The sequence below is a fragment of the Odontesthes bonariensis genome, chromosome 16, assembly GCF_027942865.1.
Source record: "Odontesthes bonariensis isolate fOdoBon6 chromosome 16, fOdoBon6.hap1, whole genome shotgun sequence".
Lineage (NCBI taxonomy): Eukaryota > Metazoa > Chordata > Actinopteri > Atheriniformes > Atherinopsidae > Odontesthes > Odontesthes bonariensis.
Genome location: NC_134521.1, coordinates 8,329,920 through 8,354,671, shown reverse-complemented (window position 1 = coordinate 8,354,671; position 24,752 = coordinate 8,329,920). Strand labels below are relative to the sequence as shown.

The following is a 24,752-nucleotide window of genomic DNA, read 5'->3' as shown; positions in this document are numbered from 1 at the left end:
AGAATGGACTTTTTTTTTTCACAATCTGTCTGCCTCATCTGGTTTGAAATCAAATCACAGTTCATTTTTATACTTTAACCAAACAACAAACCTTTAGATGTGGAGCATTGGAACTTAGCTGCTTCGCTTTATGGAATCGTTGTTTTTCTTTTGGAAACCGCAGAAAAATCTTTCAGCTCAACTTCCTGCATTTTGAACTCCCAGATGTGAGACAGCAGAGGAGATATGAATGCAGTACCTGCTTGTTGATACGTTGGTGCCTTGTGGCGCCTGTTCGTCTTTATCCTGTTTTTTCAGTCTCGTCTGCATTCTCCACTCTTGTTTCTGGATACTTGGTCGTTCATCCACTGTAAAACCAAATTCGGTCCGTTTTTTTTTTATTTTTTTTTTATCTTGTTTTCTGTTCGGTCTTACGCGAGGGAGAACACCGCATTCATCTCACCGCGCAACAAATCCTGTAGACGAAAATGAGCAACAACCATGCAACTTTCCTTGGTAGATCACACCTGGTTCTGCAGCGCACCAAATTCCCCCCCCAGGGTCTATTCTCGCCAATGTTCCTGCCCAGTCGACTTAATCCACCTGTTGGGGGTGATTGAGCGAAAAGCAGCGCCTCCAGAAATAAACGCAGAGCGTCCAGATGCCTGGCAGGCGGTCTGCGGAGCGCTGCTGCAGATGGGTCGTGCGCACTTGGAGACGCATTGAACACTGTTGCACTGCAAGAGGGAGAAAAAAACATCCAAACAAGCAACTCAGCCAGATACCCAGACTCACTTTGAAAAAATAAATAAAACTAACATGTAAAATAGCCACATAATTACACAACAATGTGGCTTGAAATTGTTCGAAAATTATTGCGTCTTTTTTTCATCTTAACCATCTACATGTAAAACAGTTTACAAGACATTTCTGCCTGAAATCACAACCCAAAAGCACCGTGTTTTCCTTTTATTTAATTCTCATAGAAGAAAGAAGAAAAATGGCCACAGGAAAGACAAACTGATGGATATTTACATGGTCTTATTTATTGGAATATTTAGGAATTAGTACAATTACTAATTACTATCATTATGGCAGTGAGATTGCACAATTTTACTCGGGGAAATGTCGTCACATTTTTGTTGAACAAAGACGAGTAGAGGTAGGCCTGGCCTTTGTCACTCAGCCTGGGTTAAGCCAGGTGTTATGGGCAACAGCAAATATTAAAAAGAAGTCTTGAAGATGACATCTCACGTCCCTTCTGACTGGTTTATCAGTGTGCTGGATACATATGTTTTGAGTTGGAGTCTAGTTGTATGTTATGGGTTTCTTATAGCTCATTAGTCATACTTCAAACCCTCTGCCAACACAATTCTCTCTTTCTGTTAAAGGCCTGTTGATGCTGTAAATTCTTGCTAATAGTGTGTAATGCTGTTGAATGTCCTGTGACATGTTTATAGAGTCTCCTTCCTAGACTCATTCCTTGTGTGTGTGTGTGTGTGTGTGTGTGTGTGTGTGTCCCTGTGAGAATGCTTGAGTCTGAGTTTATGTTGGCAGAACTTGAATTTGGACTGTAGGTCCAGTCACAGTGAAATGTCACAGGGAACACGTTTTTGGATACAGAAAGTCTTTGATTATTCACTGTTTGCTCCTGTCTGGATGGAGATACTGCAGTTTCTCTTTGAGCCAACTGAACGGGGGATGAATATATGAGACTTTATGGCTCTTTCTCCTCTCTTTCTTTCTAAAAGCGAGACAATAATTCTAAGTTGTGTTCACTGTAACATTACTGAGTGTCATCATGTTAACCTCCTAACACGATAATTGGTTTTGCGTCATCCATACCAATAAATATTGGATACTTTAGACACACATGGTCGTAAAACACAAACAATTCATCCCAATGCATTTAAACTTTTTAAATTAAAAGTGATCTAAGGTGTCATGTTCAGCTGCTACTGATTTCTCCGATGTACTCTATAGAGTCAAATGAAACTATGATACCAGAGGAATGAGAGACACTTAGGAGAATTCTGAGATATAATCCTTATAACAGTGTCAGAGTGACATTTGAAAAATTCCTGAAAAATTGACAAACTTGCTTCAACGCTATCAAAACTCATATTAAAGAGTAACTGACATGGTAAATCACAGCTTCATGAGTCAGTGTTTCTCATGTTATTTTGGCCTGTTAAACCTTTAATTAATAGTTGATAAACAATAGTTTTACTTGATGTGACCCAGGTTCTGTGAACACACGAGGAGAAAATAAATGTAAAAGTCATATTAGTGCAACATAGAAAAGAGGAAAGACGTTATAGGGGTTTAAAATGTGTGTGTGTGCGCGAAAGTCGAACCAAAAAACAGAAAAGGGCATATAGCTGACGGGGAGAATATTGGCCATTATGCGAGCATTAAATGCAAGACTGATGCAGTTACAGCCTATTACATTTTAGGATATCATGAATAATAACCATGAAGCAGCTTAGTGTCATAAAATAGCTTATAAAGTACACACCAAGTTGCATAACCTATTATGTGTAAGTATGTGAAGTGACCGGATGACAAAGTGCCCTTTACATTTACCCTCCCTCCTAAACAAAAGACTCGTCATTGCAGAACGAGACATACAGAACTGTGTACGAGCTGGGGTACTACTGCTTTGTCATGAGATCGTGTTGCACTGTATTTGAGCAAAGCAGTGGATACAAAGCAGGTCTGTCACAGGCATTGTGTTGTTAAATTTCAGCTTTGACATACACTCTGTCACTCTGACATTTGAATATAAATCTAGCAACAGTCATAGCATGAGGTAGCCTCCCAAGTTGCTGTATTATCCTTGGAAACCTCTAAAAAAAAGGGTGTAATTCACAATTCTTCTAAAAAATCCAGTCAGACCAAAAACAGGTCGGTCCACGGTCTCATTGAATCAAGAAGTCTCGAGCCATTTCACAGGTACATTATTGTTAATTCAATTCAACTAATGTAAAAACTAACATACAATATGCTAAGTATAGCCATTTGATCTTGACAGGAAGTATCCTGAAGGAAATTATACCAAAATAAATGCACTATATTTGTGATGTCTGGAATTTGTTTTTGTACTGGCAGATAAAATGAATGAAATACGGTTGTCAGTTAAGCTAGGGTATGATATGAGTGACTCCTTGCAGGTATTTTCAAAGTGTATTCAAGAGCATATTGAAATAACCTCCCTATTACATGACTGAAAATGCTTGCCTGACAGGTCAGAAAACACAAAATACAATCTGTTCTAAAAATAGCCCTGAAGCTAACTCTTCCCCCTCAACAGAGCAATTGAAAGGGCACTGATTTGGACGCACATTTAAACAGCAATGTAATGCATTGTGCAGAGGAATAGCAAAACAGTTGACGATTCTTCTTGCTTCATTTAGACTGATTTATTCACTTTTTCCAAAGGTGCCTCACGACAGCACAGACGTTCTGTTCTAATGACGGTAACGTTTCTTGCACTGGTTGATTGAATTTCTCCTCAAGGGGTAACAGAGTGTGACTTCTGCAGCAGAGGGGATTTGGATGTAGAAGGCTCCTTTTCTATTTTTATTTAGAGTTGTCTGCAAGAGGGTAAACACCCCTTATCCGGCATGTGGCTTTCTTCTGCTGTTAATAAGCAAGTGGCAGCGTAAAGCAGAATGCAAAAAGACAGAATTCCTGCTGTGGTGTTTGTTAAGACTTTATTTCCACAAACTATACCTTTAGGGAAACGTATTCAGTCCTTTAAGTGCTCTATTGTAGGTACAGTAACTTTTCACAGAATAATGGCCCATTTATGAACAACTGTACAGCTTTGTAGTTAAGAGTTCTTTGAGATTCAACAGATGGTGTGGTTCACATCAAGGTATGAGGAGACAGAAGAGAATGTGGGGCAGAATGCTTCTGCAACTACAAAGCAAACAGGCAGCCTCTCCTTCTGTGAAATGTAACATGCCTGCTATTCCAATAGGACTATCCAGTTGGCAGTGACAGCTCCCTTTGCAGCCTTCCATCTGTGTCCTCTGTCTTCCCCTTTTCCTCATTCCTATCTCTCTCTCACACTGTCACACAGCCGCAGGTTAAACCCGCTTTTTGTTGAGAGCTTGACAAAGAATTGGGCTGGTCTCTCTTACAGAGGTGGATGTCAATGAAACCGAGTGCCATCCTCATCTCATCCAGCTTCTGAAACAAATTGGTCACCCTCTCATGAAGTTATACCATGCTATGTATAGTCTCAGTTTTAGTCAACTTTGCCATTATGTAACTCACAGGTCTTCATAACTCCTTTCTTCTCTTGGATGCATCGGTGGGAGTTGCACTATATTTAGCATCTGGGGCTTTCCTGAGGTTAGTGTTGTTATCTTCCCTGTTTGAATTCCTATTACTCTCATGGTCTCTGACATCTCAGTAATTAAAATTGATCTGTTTTTTCTTGCCGAGGCTCCCTAACACACACAGGGAGCACAATTTAGTCAGAAGAAGAAGAGCACTGACTCAGGCCCCGTTTACACGATAGGAAGACGCAGATATTTTCCTGCGGTTTGGCCTCTCATTTACACCAAAACCCCGTTTTTATCACAGAAAATGATTATTTCTAAAACCTCCGGCCAAAGTGGAGATGTCTGATAACGCCGGTTATGTGTTGCCGTGTCAACTGGGAGAAACGGCGTTTTAGGCTCTTAAACGTCACATTATGCGCCAGAAAATGCTTAACGTCATGCGAGCGCCTTATGTTTACAGTTTGTTTGGCTGCTGATCAGGATTATCATGGATGATGTTAAAGTTCTACTAATTTTTATGTTTGTGGCCTTATTGCATTTGCCACCCCAAACCTGCTCGCACAGTTCAAAATAGAGGAGCACCACTCTTCTGTGGCCGCTCCTGCGTCCAGTATCCACTGACTGTCTATATTTCCCTCTTATTGCCTTCAGTTTTGTTGTGATATTTGCTCGCGTTATCTCCTCCTTCACATGAGGAAAGTCCTCGATTCTGAGGATTTTTATTGGCTTGCATGGCTTTATTCCTTTCCCTACACTGCCGCCAATAGGTCTGCCATAGTTATTATGGCGCTTGACGGCGTATTTATGCGGGTTGATGTAAATGACAAGTATTTTGAAAACGATGTTGTGTGCACGATGTTATTATTGAAAACGGAGGGGGGGAAATATTCGTTTCTCTAAATACCCGGCTATGTGTAAATGTGGCCTCAGTTGGAAACAGTGAAGGGCAGATATATTCACATGTATTTCTTCATAATATAAAGACACCCTGTCATTGCTGATTAGCTAAACTGTATTTTATTATACACAGTTTACTCCCTGCCAAAGACTCCACAAAGTGGAATAAATGGAGGAATAAAAAAAAGGGGGCTCTTTGTTTTTTTCTAATTGTCTAATCTATAAAGTGTGCTAACCTTATTTTGAGGGAAGTCAGTGGAAATGGTTAGACCTCAAAAGTGCAAGGCTAATGGCCCAAATATATCAATTTTAGACAGAGACAAAGAGGGAAGAAAAGCAGCCCAAAAAAATTTGCCTTCAAGTTGCTCCTGATTGAAAGATTAAATTTAACCTGATGTCTTTCTTATTCAGTTACTCAATCATTTAAAAGACACACACATTTTCCGAGGTTTCCCCCCCGAATGTCGTTTTGAAGAGAAAGCAAAAAGCTGAATAATCATAATCTCCTTAAGTTGTCCCGGCTTATCTTAATAACTGAGTAATGTTCAGTAGTGCACCTCTACTTGGATCTGTGAGGGTTGCTTGCTCCGTTTCCACGTTTCTTTTTATTCACCGGTTTGTTTAGATTGGGACTTACATATTACAGTCATGACTTATGTTTTTCAGATCCAATTTTTCCGAGCAGACTTAATATGTTGAGGCACTGAATCATCTTAATATCTACATGAACGCACAATTCTCCCTAATGATAAAACAAATAAGATTCTTTTGAGTGCTCTGTTAAATCTAATGTTCAGTCTAGGAATCAATGGCAATAACATACTCAAAAAAAGTACGTTGGAGAGAGGAAAAGAAAGCTGAAAAAGTCCCGCGGTCAGATGAGTTCATGTTTCAGCTGTTTTTTGTGAGAAACAAAATCTGCATCTGGTTCTGTATGTCAGAGATGAGAGGGACCATCCAGACAGACTTAGGAAAAATATGCAATAGTAAGCATTTGTCAGGATATGTGATGCATCAGTACGCATGGCATTGGTGACTTCCATACATGTGAGGGTTCAACCGATGCAGAGGTGCATTTTGGAAGTGTGGAATGACATATGCAACCATCAAAGCGAGATGTTCAGCAGGACAATACCAGACCTAATTGTGCTATGTGTACAACAGCGTGGCTTCACAGACATTGTGTGCACACGCACGTGTGTGTATGTGTCTGTTTACTTAACTGGCCTGCCTGAAGTCCAGATCTGTGTCCGTTGAAAATGTTTGGAGCATCATAAAAATCAGAAAATGAAGACCACGAACTATTCAGCAGCTGAAATATTGGAATGAGCAAGAATGGACACAGATTCTTCTTGAAATACTCCAACAATTACAGATGTACCGCAATGGTAAAAGGCCCCACTCATAACTTTAAAGTGTATTACTGGCATCAAATTCTAGATTTGTTTCATCTCTTTTCACACTGGCCATGAAGGCTAACTATTCTAATTGTTGTTACTGTTGTATTATTGATTTTACTATCCTATGTTGTTGACATCAATCTGCCGAAGGGACTAAAGATGGAAATTAGCTATTGGCTATAATCTTGCATATTTACATGTACATGTTCATTAATATGTATTGTCCCTGCTTTAAATAAATAAACTCAATCTTTTTATATAAACAATCAGGATAATGATTCTAATAATTCATTTATAGCAGGCTTAGAATGTTTCCCAGCAAATTCCCCTTGTCTTTACCCAAATTGCCAAAACAAACGCACACACAGACCCACACATTTAAAGATGTAGAAGAGAATAGAATAAAACTAAGAATCACTGTGCCTTATTGGAATGAACAAATGACATACTAAAGATTCATCTGTAAATCTTTCACAGCAAACTATTTGAAGGTTGTTACAAGTCCTAAAATACCCTCAGAAAGAGGATCAAGAAAAGAAAACGCAGGACAAAGAAGATGTGAGCAAACATACATCAGTGTATCCTAAAAGTGAAAGTTTTTTATTTTTTTGGCATCTAAGCACTGATGGGGGTAGCACTGATACTTGAAATTTAATTAAAAGTAAAAATCCTCTTTATGCAAATCTGGTTTAATTAGGCAGAGATGGTGAAGTGGTAGGGTGCAACTAAACAATGATTATTTAGTTTGCATCAGTTTAAATTGACATGTTACCATGACTCCTCTCTCCTGGTGTCGTCTTCATCTCCTCTGCTGGCATCTCTGGTGGAAAGGAATGTAGAGTGGAGGGATCAGGTATGTGTTAGTTAGTTCTTTTCAGGGCCACTGTAGTAGACTTAAGGATCTTTAAAGGGTTCATTTGCAAGAAGTGAGATACAGCAATGCATTCAATGCTTACAATTGTACATTCCTGAATTTTTAAACTTTCCAATATAAATAACATAATTCTATGCAACAAATTGGTTGTATCGGTAAACAATTCTTTTAGGAGATATATAGATTGAAATTGTCTAGTGCAAAGTCAGTGACTTACTGCCCTATTACAGGTCTGACGAGTGTTTAATATAGTCTACCTGAAGAACTGTGGAAAGCTATTAGACCATTTCAAACCCCTGAATTTACCTTTACCTAGAATAATCCAGCTACTTGGTTTTGATTTCAGACCAGGGCTAAAATCTGTTATACTTTTGTTGAAATAAAAACACCTGGAACAAACCTGACGTATCCTGGGAGATGTGGATGGCAATTCCTGTCATTTTGAAATATGCTTTCTGTTTATCATGCCGTAGTTGTTTCGTAGGAGCTTTACTGAATGAGTGATGCTGAGGATACCTAAACAGCTCTTCCAAAGAAACCCTCGCCTACAGCAGCAGAAATGTCTCACTATCTTCAGCTATCACTCTCCAGACCCCGAAGAGAATAAACAGATTATCTCGGAGTACTCTCATGTTCTATGAGAACAGGATGTTTACCAATTCTTACCCATGCAAAGGTGCAGCTTTGACTTTGCTGCAGTGATTTGTTAGGGACAATGTAGTTATCTCCAGCTTTCTTTAGCTTATGCTTTTTTTTTCTTTTGATCGTATGGAAGCACAAAACATTTAAAGGGCAGTCAGATTTTTTTTAAAAATTTTTTGGAAAGCTGCTTTTTAAAGAACATGAAATGGATTAACAGTTTTTTTTCCTTCTTCTTCTAAAAAAAAAGGCTTCGTGTTGGACTCCTTTTAAAGGCAATGAAATGGCCTCACTTTCACCGGGGTTCAAATGAAAGCGGTTGCACTGGAAAACTCCGTAGTTTTAAAAACAATATAATACTGTAAGATCACTTTCAACTTTATCTTTCATTCTAAGCTGCATTTTTCAGTGGCAACACCTGCTGCTTGAATTGGATTACTATTTCTGCAATAAATCTACTTTGCAGGAATGAAGGGTATTGATTTTTAACATGGCTCAAATGTGCATTTGTAAAAAAAAAAAAACTAATTAGGTCTCTAATTAAGTTTTAATTTTTGAGAGTGAAATGAAGTAAAACTTAAAACATTAGGATAACAAATTATGAGGGTGAGCAGTAGTTACTCTGAAGAATTGTTTGGGCATATTTTCACTCCAATCACGTCCACAAGAAAGCGCCATCATAACAGGACAGAGTTTTAAGTGTCACTGAGTGTTCATTTATTTCCCAAGGGCTCTGATGCACCAACTTCTCAAATGTCATGTAAGAAGAAAGAGCTGCTAGCTCTATAATTAGAGTTGCTTCAGCTGCATTACTTTAGATAATTTGCTATGCCTAAAACCTTATACTTTCATGATTACACTTGCTATTTTGTGAGTACACTCACACCGGCAAGCATGCACGGATACACACATGGTGCATTCAGGGTTAAAAAGTTGAGGGTGGAACATGTTTCTTCTTGCCAACAACTCATTTTCTGACGGAATAAAGAACATATATCATCAGCACAGTTAGCCCACTAATCCAGGCAGTCTTGTTGATTTTGGAGCTAGATTTTGCAAACTGTTTTTATTCCCCCAAAATTACTTATTTTCAAAAGAGCAGTTTTCTGCTGTATGAACACCCGTCTCTGTTTCCCCTCTGCTCAGTCAGCAGCACAGAGAAGCAGCAGCAGGACCCACGAGCTGTTTGCACCTGCACAACGTTATCCTGATTGTAAAGTTGGGTGGCTGTTGCTCCAAGCTTTCTATCTGGGTGATCATCATACGTGTGAATATAACAAAATCACAGCTCAGGTGTTGTCATACACTCACATGGATGGCAATCTTGTCAAACAGCGCTGCGGTTCTAAAATCAGGATTTTCAGCAGTCCTAAAATGCTTTGATAGCACAGCTTTCACGAGGTGCTTTTCAGTTACAGTTTTAGACTTGTTATACATGAATATTTGAAAATAATATTCCAAACCATCTCAGGCGCAGGCTACTCTTCCTTGTGTTGGTGCTGTTGTTGGTCCTTTAGCTTGGACCTGCCACAAAAAAGCTACAGTGGACAAGGATCTGCTGTCCAGTGGAGTGAAATGAAGTACTAGTGCAACTATCCTCTGTACTTCTCACCTTCTCTCATCTATTCGTTTTCATATTTTTTCCTCTTTGTGATCAAATCTAATCTCATCGCCCCCCGTTTAGCTCACTAACTCTCAAGTACCCACCATGCAAACTAAGTGTCTAGATGGAAATGTTCATGCTACCATGCTGCTGCAAGAGAGAATTCCAGTGGATCCTGGAAGGTCATGATAACTGAAAACCACAGTAAGAAAAGTTCAGCTCAATAAGACAGGTTTCCACTCCTGAAGAGGGGTCGACATGGAGAATAGAAGAAAAGCGATCCATGAAGCTGAGCCTGGAAAGAGCTGGTCACCCTACTGGAGGGATCTAGCTGAGCAAAAGAGGCAGAGTAACATGAGGCTTACCAGGGTTGTTTGTTGTTGTGAAGTTGTGGAAAATAAAAGTCACAGTTTGGGTCACGAACAAGATTGAGTTTCTGTATGTAATCCTCAGCAACTTTGTGTCAGACAAAGTCTGAGAATTTTCTTACTTTGCAGCAGCTCCATTTACAGAATCACAAAAAAAGACAAAAGTACGAATGTTTGCCATCATTAGAAAAATTAAGTGTCTGTCTACAATTTTGGGGAAACTGTTTGTTCACAGTTTCTGAAAACTTGTCCTCTGAATTTACTCAACCTGTACCTGTATTCGAATGAAAATGACAACGTCTGTGCCTCAAAACAGCATGTTTAGTTACAAAAGCCTCTACCAACCACAATGTTAGTATGATGCATTGGAACAAATGCCACAAAGCAAGGAAATCCGTCCACTTGAACAGATTAGGGACTGGATGTTTAACATCTTTGCATGCAGAAGAAAATTCAAAATACAGCTGCTTTCTCCTCTGAATGACCAAGAAAAAGGATCACATATTTTTTTTAATGTAATGCTTCTGAACAAGCCAGACATACAAAATATGGGACAAGTTTGCTCAGTGCACAGCATCAAATTACACATGGATAAGCTGCATTCGGACTTTATTCAACACATATCTGAAACACATTTTATTCATAACTTGTTGGTGGACTCGCTGCAGTGAAAATTTTAGTCTCTAGTTTAATCTCTTTTCCTTTTGTTATTCATTACAAATCCTCTCTGTGTCTTCTTGTCTGTGTTTTTCTGTAATTTGTCTTTATTACTTTTATGTTTTATGTAAAACTCTTTCTATTGTCCTACTTGAAAAGTGACACACAAATGAACTTGCCTTTCAGAGGGACACATTTCAGAGGGACACATTGTTATGAGCTTTTGTAATGTTTTTTAAAGAATACACTATTTGTCATAGCAAACTATTAGTCAGTATAGTGATAATAATTAAGCATTGCTAACAATTATTTTTCATCATAATAAAAAATCCTTTATGCTCGTTGAGTTTTTATGAAACTGTTTAATGACTCACTTTCTATTCAAGTTTTTTTTTCTGAATATGTAATCAGCTCATTTATATAAAGTGAAAAGGATGTTTTGCACAAGGATATTACTTTGAACGGGGACTCATATACACACATTACCCTCTGTCGGTATAGAAAATCCCATTAGACCTAATTTCGGGAGCTTCCTTATTCTTTCTGACTGTCATTTTCACACAAGAGTAGAAGCAATGAACCACTGCAACCGAAGAAACTACTGAAGGATAGTTCATTAGGCCACATGTATGAGAAATGAATGTGGTTTGTGGAATGAAGCAAATCTGAGTCATGTCTGATATAGAGTTACTGTGAAATACTTAAAAAAAAAAAAAAGACTTTCTGAAGAAGAGATTCATTACTATGCTTCTCACCAACTCTTTGTGCTCATGAATGTTATTTGGCAATCTTTTAAACCACTACTTAAAATAAATAAGCAGTTTGTGGAGCATCACCAGAGAGCTGGTGGTTTATTCAACAGACTTGAGATGTTGGTGCCGCATCGATGACTGTTTGATATGTCAGCAGAGACGCCATATTGGTCGTGGCAACTTATTGGAACTCTCAGGAGGACCAAATAGAAGAGAGAGATGCCTGGTTCTTGGGCAGCTTTGTACAGTAACTGTCACACCATTCAAATGAGATTGCACGGTTTATTATAGTACTATTGTAATTTGATATGTTCACATCACAGCTAATTGTATTTATAGGCTACTAATAACAGTACTATACCACTGGACCATGCAGTAATGCACATTGCTTTAGCATCAGATCTCTCTGTAGATGTAGTATAATTTACACAATATTAAACCAACATTCTGTGTATTTTTCACTTTTTTTTCATATTGTTCATATTGTTTTCTCATGTCTTGTAAATGTTATGCTGCTGTAACATTTTATATATATATATATATATATATACTTATATGGGACAGAGCTGACATCATCTAAGACGTGTTGCAGACTGTAGTTTTTCCTTTCTGTCACATAAGTGTACAAATTTTTTATGACAAAGTAAATATTTTAAATTCAATGTTGAATTAACATGTCATTCCCCCTTCAGATCACAAATGCCAAGAAGACACGAAAGAATACACTGGTTGTTCCCTCGTTATAACTCCTCAAGCAAGCCTCCTCTCTCTTTGATTCTCTCTCCGCTACATCAATTTTAGGAATTGAGTCTGAGAATATTGGACTGAGAATCATCAACACTTTACAGGCAGGTGGATGGAGGAGAGCAAAGTCAAGGAAGCTGAAATTAGACAAATGACATGAGCGCTTATCTTAAAGAAAAAGAAAAACAATAACAACTGCACCAGACATCCATAAGAAAAAAACGCAAGAGGGCTTCTCTTCTTTAATTAATTTGTCTTGGACCGTTTGGGATAATACATCTTATTTGGAAAGATGCTGGTTAGTCATGTGAGCTGGTGACTCACATCATTTTAATATTTGCCCAGTAAGAGACAATTTGTAAAGCTGTCTCCATCCCCCCTTCTGCACTTCAAGTCATTTGAGCTGTTCTTTTTCTATGCAGTGGTGGAAGCTCTTCTGTACGGCTCTTCTGTCGCTCATTGAACAGAGAAAGATATTTGCCCGAAAAGGGAAAGCAAGACATCGCACTCAGAGAGCACTTCTGACAAATGCCTCCTGGAGAAAGTAGATAAAGTTTGTACAAGAGGATGCAACATTTTTTAACCAGGTGTTTACATTATTATTTTTTTTTTTATAGAATTAAAAAAAATAAAACTCCAGGGGTCTGAAAGTCTGAAAGGCACCTTTTAGGAAATGTTTGTTCAGCCTTTGAATGACAAGGGAACCAGCAGGTTTTTCTATACCCAGTACGAGAAAGATTTGAGGACAAAAAAGTTAAAAGCACTTTCTCTTTTTTAGCAGGTCACCATTTTGAAATCTGACAATGTGCATAGTTACAGAAAAGAAATATATACTATTAAAGTCTGTGAGAATATCTCAAAGTGCTATTGTTGCTAAAGGCTACTGTTGTGAGAGATGCAGCTTAGTGTGCCTGTGAGATTTGTAGTTAAATGTATGCATCAAGCATCAGAGTGATCAGATGACAGAATCTCTCGCTTCAGAGAATTAATGTGAGAGCAACTGTGCCTCAAGGGAGCTGAAGGAGAGCCAGGTGTTGCCTCCTGTCTCACCCTCACTATCAAGGGAGATCACCAGACAAAGAGTTTAAAGTCCAATTTTAGAGCGAGCTCGACAGAATGATATCTGGGAGTCACTCAGCCACCCAAAGAGACAAAGAATAAGCGCGTTGACTTGGCCGAAACAACGTGTTTTTCTCAGTACATTTATGTATCGTATTATATCCCATCTTTTTACAGGCAGTTCGGCTCGAAAACTTTAGCTTTTGTGGTGTCTGACAGACATGCTATATTCAACCTGCAACCTTCCATCAAGTAAATTAAAAGTATTGATCTCTGTGATTGACCTTTCTAGCTGCCTGAGTATTCTAACGCAGACGGCATACTATATTTAGGCATCCTTTATTTTCCAGTCACTGGAGACTGATTTACTCTAATCTCGCAACCTGAAAATTAATTGAAGCGTCAATTTACACCACAAGCAGGTTATTTCACTACACTGTGTTGTCACGGTACATTCTGGCTACCTGTCAGGCTGACATTCACAAGCTAAATTGTATTCAGTTTGAACTTGAGTGTTATTACACAAATTAGCTGTGCTTCATTACTCTGCTAATGTGGTTGATCAATAGCCGAGTAATTTCTTTAAAATGTTTAAGCAATATACAGCTGATTATTTCTACAATAAAGGTCCAGCTACAGTGTAATTTATAGTCTCTGCTTTAATCTCTTCTCTTCAGTTAATCTTATTTTTTCATTGACATGTATTTTACTTTGATCTTTAATAAATGCTATTTGTGTCTTCTGCTATTGCTATGCTGCCTTATCTTAATTCATGCTGTCGTGCATTAAGCACCTTAAATAGCCATGTTTAAAGGTAACACACTGTTAAACTTGCTTTACCTTAGCCTTAATTCCAATCTAGTATACGAACATGCTGCATTAGATCAGTAGTACAACTGTTTTCACAGGGTCAGTGGCATGCATTTTTACAGCTCTGTATCTTATGTTTATCTTTTTCTTAAATAGCCTGCAAACGTTTGCAACTGACATATGCAAATGAAAGTCCAAAGATATCTGGGTTAGGCTAAGCCCCCATTGTTTTAATTTGTTAATTCTAACAATGCCCCGGCCTAAATGCCATGCTAAGGCGTTTAAGAGGCATTTCCTCTTACAAATACAAATACAGCCATTTGAAAAATAAGCCCACTCTATTGAAGCCTTCTGAACCTACTTGGAGGTGAAGAAGGCATCTATTAGCTTTAACTATGTTAGCTTTTACTGAGGTAAATACAAATGAGAACAAACTTAGGTTGGTGACTTAAATACTGGAACTGATCAAGGTAACATAAAGTTTATCATCATTGGATTACACTCAGAAGATCAACATCATTATTTGGCTTAAACTTTTAAGGACCATAATTGTAGCTCCAAAACTGTCTGCTTCTCCAACAGCTGGAAACATTTATTGAGTTGTTACTAGAGAGAAATGTGAAATGTGAGCTTTTGATGAGTAACTTACTGAATAATTAATTTTAAACAAATATGAAGTCTGTGGCAATTTCTTAGTTTATGAGCCTAAATCATTTTACCACATGTTTAAAAGATTTGGCCTTACTGATTGTGGAGGGAAGTATATTAGTAAGGAGAAAAAGGAGGACATAAATCATTTTGTTGGGATTAATTAGGTTTCTCAGTTTATCGCGTTTACATTTTCTAATTGTAAAAATGCAACAAACTTTCTTTCTTTTTTTTTAACACAAAACATAGTGGCTGCCCACTTGTGCCATTTTCACTGATTTTGATTTGTCTCACAAGACAAACACTCTCTCAGCTTTTAGTTTTACCGTTGAGATATTCACACAGTGCATCATCACAGACTATCCGTTGTTGGTGTGTCCATGTGTGGTCATTTATTCGTTTTTGTTTTTGAAACGCTGCTTCTTGTGTTTGCAGTGTTTGTGTCTCTCCAGCCCCACATAGTGAACAAGGGACCCACAAAAGCTCTGTACAAAAGGCAAAAACTGTGCCCTAGTTGCAGGCACACAGAGTACAATTCTGAGCCTTTTGTGATATTTTTCAAAATTTGCAAGCTGAGAATTAATTGGACTCAAGTGAAGTATTCATGATTCTAAACTGACCCAAGGAGTGATAGTAATGTACCCGGCCTCTTGCAGCTGGATAAAATGGGTATGGAAAATGAATGAATGAAATGTGTGATATGTTTAAGGCTAAGAGACGATTGATTTTATTTCCATGGCTTATTTTCACGAAAGCAGATTTTTGGTGGAATAATCTTTAAAAAAATGACTTGAATCATATCACCCACCGTAGGCTTGGAATTACTTTAAGGTTCTACAAAACAGTGCCATATTTTTTAATGTAAATACAGTTCATTAACAAATCCCAAAGGGTGTCAGTGACTGCAAATCAAAGTGCATTCAGTTTCCATAAAACGAAAGGCTAAAATGGAAAGGAATCTATATTTCATTTGGTTTTCATTGTGATTTAAAATTTTTTTTCACCTAATCTCCCTCTGCCTATTCAGTCCTTTGTTACAGTTCTGCTGCAAACACACACGAGTGTTTGTTTTCTCGTGTGTGACGAAATATAAAACAAGAAAACACAGTTTCCTTGTCATCTTGTTCCCTGACATGCATTATTAAACTGCATAATTATTTTGGCAGCATCGCAAGCGTTTGAAAAGACTGAGCATAACAGTCAAATGAGTGCAGGACAACTGGATTATGCAGAAGAGGATTTCCTTTTTGTGAATGTTTTGGCAGTTTTTTTGCCAGCATCTAAACTCAGCATCTAGATTCTTGAATTACGCTGAACTGGGGTTGATTACAGCTAAAGTTAATTGTTGATTAAAACACAAAACAAAGAAACACAGAAAAAAGACAAACTGCAGATGACATTTAGACCATCCACACATAAATGAAATCGGCTTTACTTTAAAACTATAATGCTTTGGGACATTTGTTTCTACATGTCGGACAAGGCTGATTGACTTGGATATTGATTTTTTTTTCTCCTTGTATATCCTCAACAAGAACATATTTTGTCGCTGTGTCAATGAACCTACTGTACATTTGTGGTGGTCTTAAATTATACCCTCCTTTCAACACATGTAGAATGGATTTCTTTAGGTGTAAGATCAATAAATATTGACACTCTCTTCTTCTGTTTTGCAACATTTATATTCTTTCTCTTTGGTTTAATTTACTATGTCAACTCATGGCAAGAATGTAATCATTGTCATCTGTTATGCTGATGGCTGTCAGCTAATGATACCACAAATGTGCGCAAATGTGTCAAAGTTCAGATTAATTTGGTTTTATAAATATAGCGCCAAAATCACGACAAATGTTATCTCGAGGCACTTCAAAGATGCAGTTCAATTTGAGCCTATCACCATCCAATTCACTGTAATCCAGTCATAATCCAGTTAAATCAATTTATGTAAAATCCAAATGAATCCAAAAAAAATTTGCCTCGTGAAGGAAACCTATAGACTACATTGAAACATGTTTTTGATTCAATCCCGTCCTGAGTATGCATGAAGCGACAGTGGAAGGAGAAAAAACTCCCTTTTAACTGGAAGAAACCTCCAGCAACCTTTAGCAATATATCTATCCATCCATTCATTTTCTATGCCGGCTTAATCCAACACAGGGTTGCAGGGGGGGGGTTCTGGAGCCTATCCCAGCTGTCATTGAGCGAAGAAAGCAAGAGGCTCCTTGGACAGGTCTTAAGCCATAAATCAACCCCTATATTGATGTTCAGAATTGTGATCTGTGCATCACACACAAACAGACACCCCCTCTGGTCAAGCCGGTGTCAATGCCTCGGGTGTCTAATAGTAATCAACCTTATTGACCTCTCCATCAGAGTGAGACAAGAAATCCAATCACAATGCAAATAAAGGTAAGTTAAGCAGGCTGATGGCAGTCATGTCTAATGCTGTTTCTCCCTCGTCTTGCCTTTGGTGAAAAAAAAGACAATTATCCAATTATTAGCTCAAGCTGCATTGATTGTCTCTTCCTCTCACAGAGTATGAAGAAAAACTGCAGGAAAAAGGAAGGCAGCCCTTTGCACAAAAATAATTCTTTTTTTTAGAGAGATACAGGAGGATACATAGGTTATTGTGAAAACAACAGAACAAAGGCTTTTTTATCAGATCAAACAGTGTCTTCAATATCTTCCCAAATGCTTCAGTGAACCAGCACTTTTGATTATTAATTAAGATTAAGACAAGTTGTGCAGTTATATGTGTGACGCGTGATCAATCACGTACAACTTGTATGTAGAATCCATGTTTCCTGTGTATATGCTACTCAAAAGCAAAACGTTCTTGTGACAGGCTGGGACCAACCTGATCTCACGACAGTACAAGTAACAACTATGTTGGCCCACAATGCAAATGTTGCACTTTCAGAATTAAAGCTCAAGAACTGTGCCCCGAGTACGTTTTTCCACGCCAATTTTTATTTGCATATAACAGAGACACAGTAATAACATTTACACTCGACACCTAACAATGCTCATTGGTGCTACCTGGGATTGTACACACATAACCGCTGCTCATTAAGACACATATCAGCCTCTTACATTCACAGCAGTCTTCTGCATTTAACTGTTCTCCTGAAGTTTTTCAAACGCAGTGGCTTTAACTTGCCCAAAAATATTTTGCAACTTTTAGGTATGTAAAGATTCTGTAGTTTCTTATCAACTGACATTTGCTATTATCAACACATCCAAGGCTTCTCTCCATCCTGCATTTTGTGGAGTTAATGCCACTGTAGACTCACTGTAAATGGGTACAAAATGATTTAAAAGGTGTAATCTAGTGCTATAGGAGAAGAGAGCTTTCTAAAGCATCTCAAAGGGCACCATCACCATGGAAATGAACAGTCTCTGAAATAGAAACATGCGCTATATAATTTATTTCTCATTCTGTGTGTGTGTTTTCATGTTTGAAACAAATCACAAGGATAAGTTGTAAATGCTAAAACGACTAAATAACATTCAGTTGGAGTATATAATAACAATTTATTTATCTGTTTATACTGAATGTTAAATGTTATTTTATTATTAGTAAAGTGTTTTTATTATATATATATATATATATATATTTTATATTATATATATTTCTGGCTTAAGTCATTTCTTTTGGAGTTAGACATATTTATTTCTGCTTCAGTTGCTAAGAAATAAGAAGCATTATTATTTGCTCTGTAAATATGGAACCTCGTTTCTGTTCAGCCTTTTCTTTTCAGTCTAAATCTGGGACTGCCCATACTTTGGTGTTTGTTTGACCTTATGTAGTTTAATCATGTTCTACCTGGGGCTGGGAAAATAATCACATTTTATTTTCCATTATGATTTTGGCTCCCCAACCACATGAAAACAAGTTCATTGAGATGAAAAAGATTATCCTTTCTCTGTGATGCTGTCCATTAGTCTTAAAACTAGCTGTCATTTACACACTGTCTTTTGCCTAACTCTACATGCCTGTTTCTTATTTGATTTCTCAGCTAAATCTTTATTGAGGTTATCATGATCTCAATTTCAGTCAAAATAATTGTAATTTGGACTTTTCTCAGCATCCCTACGTGTGCTTATTCCTTCTTCTGTTTTTTCCATAAGCATTAAATCAAAGAAGTAAAACAGACATTTAGTCCTTGAAAATGCTTGAAAAATCTTTTTAAAGTCTTTTAAACAAAAGTGAAAAAAAGGGAGCTGAGGCTTGACTCTTATTACCAATTTACTGATTTGATCCTCTGCACCTCAGGCAAAGTGAAAAGGTCAGTCTAATCCTGTTTATCCTCTTACTCATGCAGCTGGACATTGACTTACTGAAGGGGATTACAGGGATAAACAGTGTTTACGAAATGAAGCCATTTAAACAGAAAACACAATAATAAATAATAATTAATTAATTAATTAATTTATCACGGTAAAAATAGTGACAATTAGAATTGATTCATTGCTTTTCCTTTTCAAGACAATGATGACAGAAATAAAAGAGCATTTAAGATGCTACAACAATGTGATTAGTGTAAGCTGAACTGGAACTTGCAATAAGCAGTGGCACTCTGAAAGTGCTGTTAATGCTGAGTTAATGGACCTGCAGGAAATGAGACGAATGACTCCGGAGGGGACCAAAGAAAGTGACTGTGGCAGTTAGTTCAGTGAGGTCAGGCCAAATGGCTCTTATTTGTTCAGCTTCACGGGGGAAAGAGAACTCTTAAGCCTCCAGGGTGTTAGCAAGTGAATGCTCCAGCATTTAGCCATGTGCACACACTCATACACACATATTGTTCAATATGTATATCCTCATATATATTCAATATTTGTTGAACTTCTATGTTCAATGCAGTCTTGCGCTTTTCAAAGTGGTAAAAAAACAAAAAAAACATGAACACCTGCTAACATCAGGCTTTTAAGTACAAAAGCCAGAGTTAGAGTGCTTGCTGTACTCACTGAACCATGTGGCATCTGGTTCAATTAAATAGAATACAATACATTAAGCAAGTAATATAATGTTTTTTAGCATATAATAAGCTAGTTAGTGTAAATGGCCCCCTATTCACTTAGATATAATTTAATCAAAAGAGGAACATTGCATACCACTGTCAGCTATGCAACGAGATAAAGGGAAAGGCAATGAGCTTATAGATCTTTTTTTCCCCTCAATTATTACCCTATCTTCTGGTTTAAGAGATGCATTTACTTTTCTTTTAGTTTTATTTGCTATATCTTGAGTCACACCCCTGAGAAAGCAGCTGGATCAAACAATATTCTTTGATGAGGACCAGAACAAGCTCCACCACCATGCTGGCAAAACACTTTACAGACACTGTCTGTGACCAGCTCACAAGCCTCACAATGCTTACCTGCTTCAAGACAACCACCATCACACCACTACCAAAAATTAGTAAAGCACTTAACCTAGAGACTGATTGTACAAAGACATATGTATTCATTATTTAATCTGTTCACCGTAACATATTCAAGTTAAAGTAATATAAATAATATGTTGTATTGTTTGTTCCTGGTCCTGTTTTATTGTTTGTATAATATGTTGTAAAAGTGCAGAATTTTAAGTTTAGAGTATTAACATCCAGAATGGAGGAAGACTTTCAGAATATCAGTTTTTTAAGTAGAACCCACTTATTCACGGATTTGTTGATAATCCTTTTAGAATTTGAAGACTGGAACCCATGGAAATGATTTGTTCATGAGTCTTTCTTTCTTTGTTTTTTTCTTCAGCAAATGCATTGAAGCTTGTCCAAGTTAAAATCATGTGACCAACGAGAAAATTGTTTTTTTTTATTTTACCTTCAAAGACTTCTGGGTTGCTTTTGCTTGATATTTTGGGTCACTGTGTATCTGTTCTGTGAAATTAATCTGAGTAAACAGTATATCCCCGTGTGCTTCAGAATTCATTTAGCTGGTTCTGTCTCATATCCCATCTATAAATACTAATGACCCAGTGACACTGGAAGGCACGCGTGCTGGCGTTTTGCAAACAGTGCTGTTTGCTGCAGATCATGAGCTAGTCCAAGCCCTTTCCAAACATTTTTTTCCATGTTGTTCTGAACACAACTTTGACAAAGACAAACATCCTGTCAACTAAGCCATATGAGAGTGAAAAATGGAGTGTAGTCCTACTTTTTGTATTGCTGTAATTGCTCTGTCTGTCAGTTTAGCTTTTAAAGGCTGTGTGTTTTTCTGTCTGAGTGGAAAAAAGTTTAGAAGTCATCTGGTGTGAGTTAAGTCTTCCCTATATTTTGATTTGATGAAAAAACTTCCATCAATCTTTTCTAAAGCATGCTTTAAAAGTAAACATGAAAACACACGAAACAGTTTATCAAGAGACCTCATACTATCTTTTGGTAACAACTATCCAGTAACCCAGTAACAACCATCTTACTAAACATGTAGAAAATATATATTTTTGGCAGCTCCCACCCATAGATAGACTATTAACTGTATAAAAAAAAAATGATATGTTGTAAGAAAACTTTGGCCTCATGCGTTATTTTTGTGTGTTTCCTGTCGCTTGAGCAGATTAAAGAAGCTGGCAACATTGCATGTCCTAACTCTGAAAAGTTCTGTGAGGTTCGTTACTGATTTGTCTCAAGCGCTTGAGTCTCCTATTCTTGAGTAACCAAACCTGGCATAATAACATCAACTGGCAATATTTTTTTTTCTTTCTTTCTGACTGTCAAAATCATGTTTCAATCTGCACTTCGATTCAATTCACGTGTCAGCACAAATACACACCGACACTTGGAAGCAGCAACTTGCTGCTTCATACTGGCAGGAAATCCTTGTTGTACAAGCTTTGTGTGGTTCTTACCAGTGAATCTTGACTGAAGACTATGTGAGCATGAATTTCCTTATTTTTGCTTAATGGTGTAATTAAACCCAAAACATTATTTTAATCATTATCTTTTTACAAGATAAAAGGCAAATGAGCTGCACTTTGGGGCCGCTGTAACTCAGGAGGAAGGGCAGTCGTACGCCCATCTGAAAGACCACGTGTCGAAGTGTCTTTGGGACACTGAAACCCACTCTTCAAGATGCGACCATCTTTATGTGAATGTGTGATCGAGAAAAAAAAGCAAAACACTGTGTAGCCTCGAACACTGACGAAAATGTTTTGTACGGGCGTGTGGGTGAATGTAGCTTATAGTATAAAAGCACTTTGAGTGGTCACTTAGACCAGTGTTTCCCAACCGGGGGTACGCGTACCCCTAGTGGTACGCGGAGGTACTGCAGGGGGTACGCGGCACACGGGGAGGTTTTTTTTTAAATTTTTTTATTAAGGCGTCACACATTTATGGAGGACTGTTTATGAAGGAGACTCCAGTTTTGTGATGAATGTTACATGAGTTAGGCCTGTTAATATATTCTTAAAAAGAGAGAAATGTTACTTGTTTAAGTTAGATAACAAAGGAAGATTATTTTCATTTAGTATTTATACTATTTTGGTTAATTATTTATATTTCAAGAAAATGTTTTTTATTCTTATGTTGAATTCAACTGAGGTTAAAAAAAAGAGAGAAAGCCTGAGAATTTTATGTTCAAGTTAAGGATATTAAATAAAATGATTTTCATGCAATAACCACTGTGTTGCTCTACTTTTGGAGAATCATCGCACGCGTTGTATGTGTGAGGGGGTACTCGTGGTGTGACAAGAAGGCTCAGGGGGTACTCAGGCCAAAAAAGGTTGGGAAACACTGACCTAGACCACAAGAATACTAAGTACAATGCATTTACCGTTGACTTTAGCAGAGTTTGTTGTACATACAGTGCTCTTACAGATTGTCTAATCAGTAGAAATCAGTTGATGGAGGATAAGGTGGAGACTTCTAAAGAGCATCTGGTGCTGGTCACACCCTCTTGTGAGTGATTTAGTTGGCCTTGGTGTCTTCCTGACCCCCGTCCCAATCAATTTACACAATTGCTTATCTAGAAAGTCAGGGCATGTCTCATCTGTCATAAAGTCTGCATTTGTTTCTTTTTTTGTTTTTCAGCTAACATTTATTCAATACATGAACCTCTTCATTTACCATCCTCAGGGACCTATATGACTGTACAAGGACTCCTAATAAATAATCACGGTGTAGCTTTAGATGTTTACATTTTTTTAAGATGTTTTTTTGTTAAATTTTATGGAAAACTTAAATTTAACACAAAAAACAGATGTTAGAGCAGTTTTTTCTTTTAATTACATGAGTGATGGATGCCTTTTCCAGAAGTTGCATAAGCAAAGGTCACAGCAACAATGCTGGTTGCTCTCTTCCTACACAGTTACAATGTGCCATGCCCTTCAGTATATCTGTAGACTGGAGAGCAGTTCCAACTTGATCTAAAATATGTGACATATGCACAAACTCTTTCACTTTGTATTGGGTGATGGTACCAAGTAACAAACACTTGCTACAAAAATGATCCAGAATAGTATCTTTTAGATCAGGGGTCTTCAACGTTTTCAGGCCAGGGACCCCCAAACTGATGGAGAGTTGGAGCAGGGACCCCCCTACTATCTATATGGCATACAATTGTGTTTTATATTTAACGGGGCCTAGTGCCGTGTATAAACATAGCTACTCTGTTATTGTACATTCAATACTAAGCTATTCAAATAATACACAGAATAATATATTCATGTTTTTATTTTAAACATGTGCAAGGTAAAGTGTGGCCGTGCCACTGCCATTTATGAACAAACATCTTGCATACAACACTGAGCTATTCAAATAATCCACAGATTTTAACGTTAAACATGCATGTAGATGGGACAATGAATCCTCAAACCATCTGTGGATGGCACACGTTTGCACACAATTTGTGAGAAAAAACTGTTTGAAAAAAAAGAAAAAAAAAAGAAATATTAAAAATCGTCTAATCAACCAAAGATTTCGCGACCCCCCTGCAGTACCTCCGCGGACCCCCTGTTGAAGACCTCGGTTTTAGATACTTCAGCGTATTGTGGTGTTAAAATGTCACACTTATTTTGTTTTTATCTAGGAGACCAGTTGTCCAAAATGCTTGTGGAGTAAAGCCTTATGCTCGAGAGACTTTTTTTAATTCAAAGTAAAGGTCTGTCTTTTCATGCACCAAAGACCAGCTGGTGTTTTAGTATGTGGTTGAAGTATGAATTAAAGATTAAGGGAATATAGGGGAGATGAAGCGAGAAGACTGCTGTGAGGGAAGATCTGAAAATGTATTTTAGATCTCATTTTTGAAAAAGATAAATGAGGGTATAAGCTACTTGCTGGGCCTTCTCAATGCCCTCTCTTGGATTTTCAAACATCATTATGACATTACAGATGACTGGTTAGTTTGTAACTTGAGGTTATTAATTTAGAAAACATAATTTACTGGTCTTGAGTATAAAAACCTGCTCAAGAATTAATGCCTTAGATTATATTTGCTTTATGTCTGGCCTTAGCATATTCTCTTACAACACAGCATTTTCATGACAAGATGACCAAAGGTACATTTTGAAACATTACAATAAATCTCAACCATTACATTTCACAAGAGATCACCAACTTATTGTGTATCTATGTGTACTCACGTGTATGACAATGCATTATTTCAACTGCTGTGTCATCATTTATGAGATACGCTGCTGGGGAAACCTCTGACACTTAAACAGTAATATATATGTATTTGAATTATATGCTAGGGCTGAAATATTTAATCCCAATTTATCGCATGATTGTCCATAGTTAATTTCAAAATAATCACACTTTTAGTTTATGTTCTTTTCCTTGAACTGCTTTGAAATATTGAGTCTTTGGATGGAGAAAATATATTCTTCTATTGCCCGCAGCCTCAGCAGCTTTAGCTTAGATCCCCTGTGAGAATTCCTCCCTGGTTTTCTGCTGTCTACTGCACAGACAACACTGGTAACTCAAAAGTAGAACTCCCAGTGTCACCTAAAAGAAAATCAAACAAACAAAAGCCCTTTAACTTACTTTACATTTGACAAGAACTGAAACTTTGGATGGAACGTACCAAA

General features: G+C 37.5%; 1 protein-coding gene across 2 annotated transcripts in view; it reads right to left on the bottom strand.

Annotated features, from left to right (window-relative positions):
* LOC142402135 (short transient receptor potential channel 4-like) overlaps nt 1-683 on the bottom strand; it is a 28,862-nt gene extending 28,179 nt beyond the window's left edge. Inside the window, exon 1 of one of the 2 annotated variants that reach the window (XM_075487642.1) lies at nt 239-683. The gene's annotated coding sequence lies outside the window, so the exon portion shown is untranslated. The other variant, XM_075487643.1, reaches the window with a different exon arrangement.
* Between the last annotated feature and the right edge of the window lie 24,069 nt (nt 684-24,752).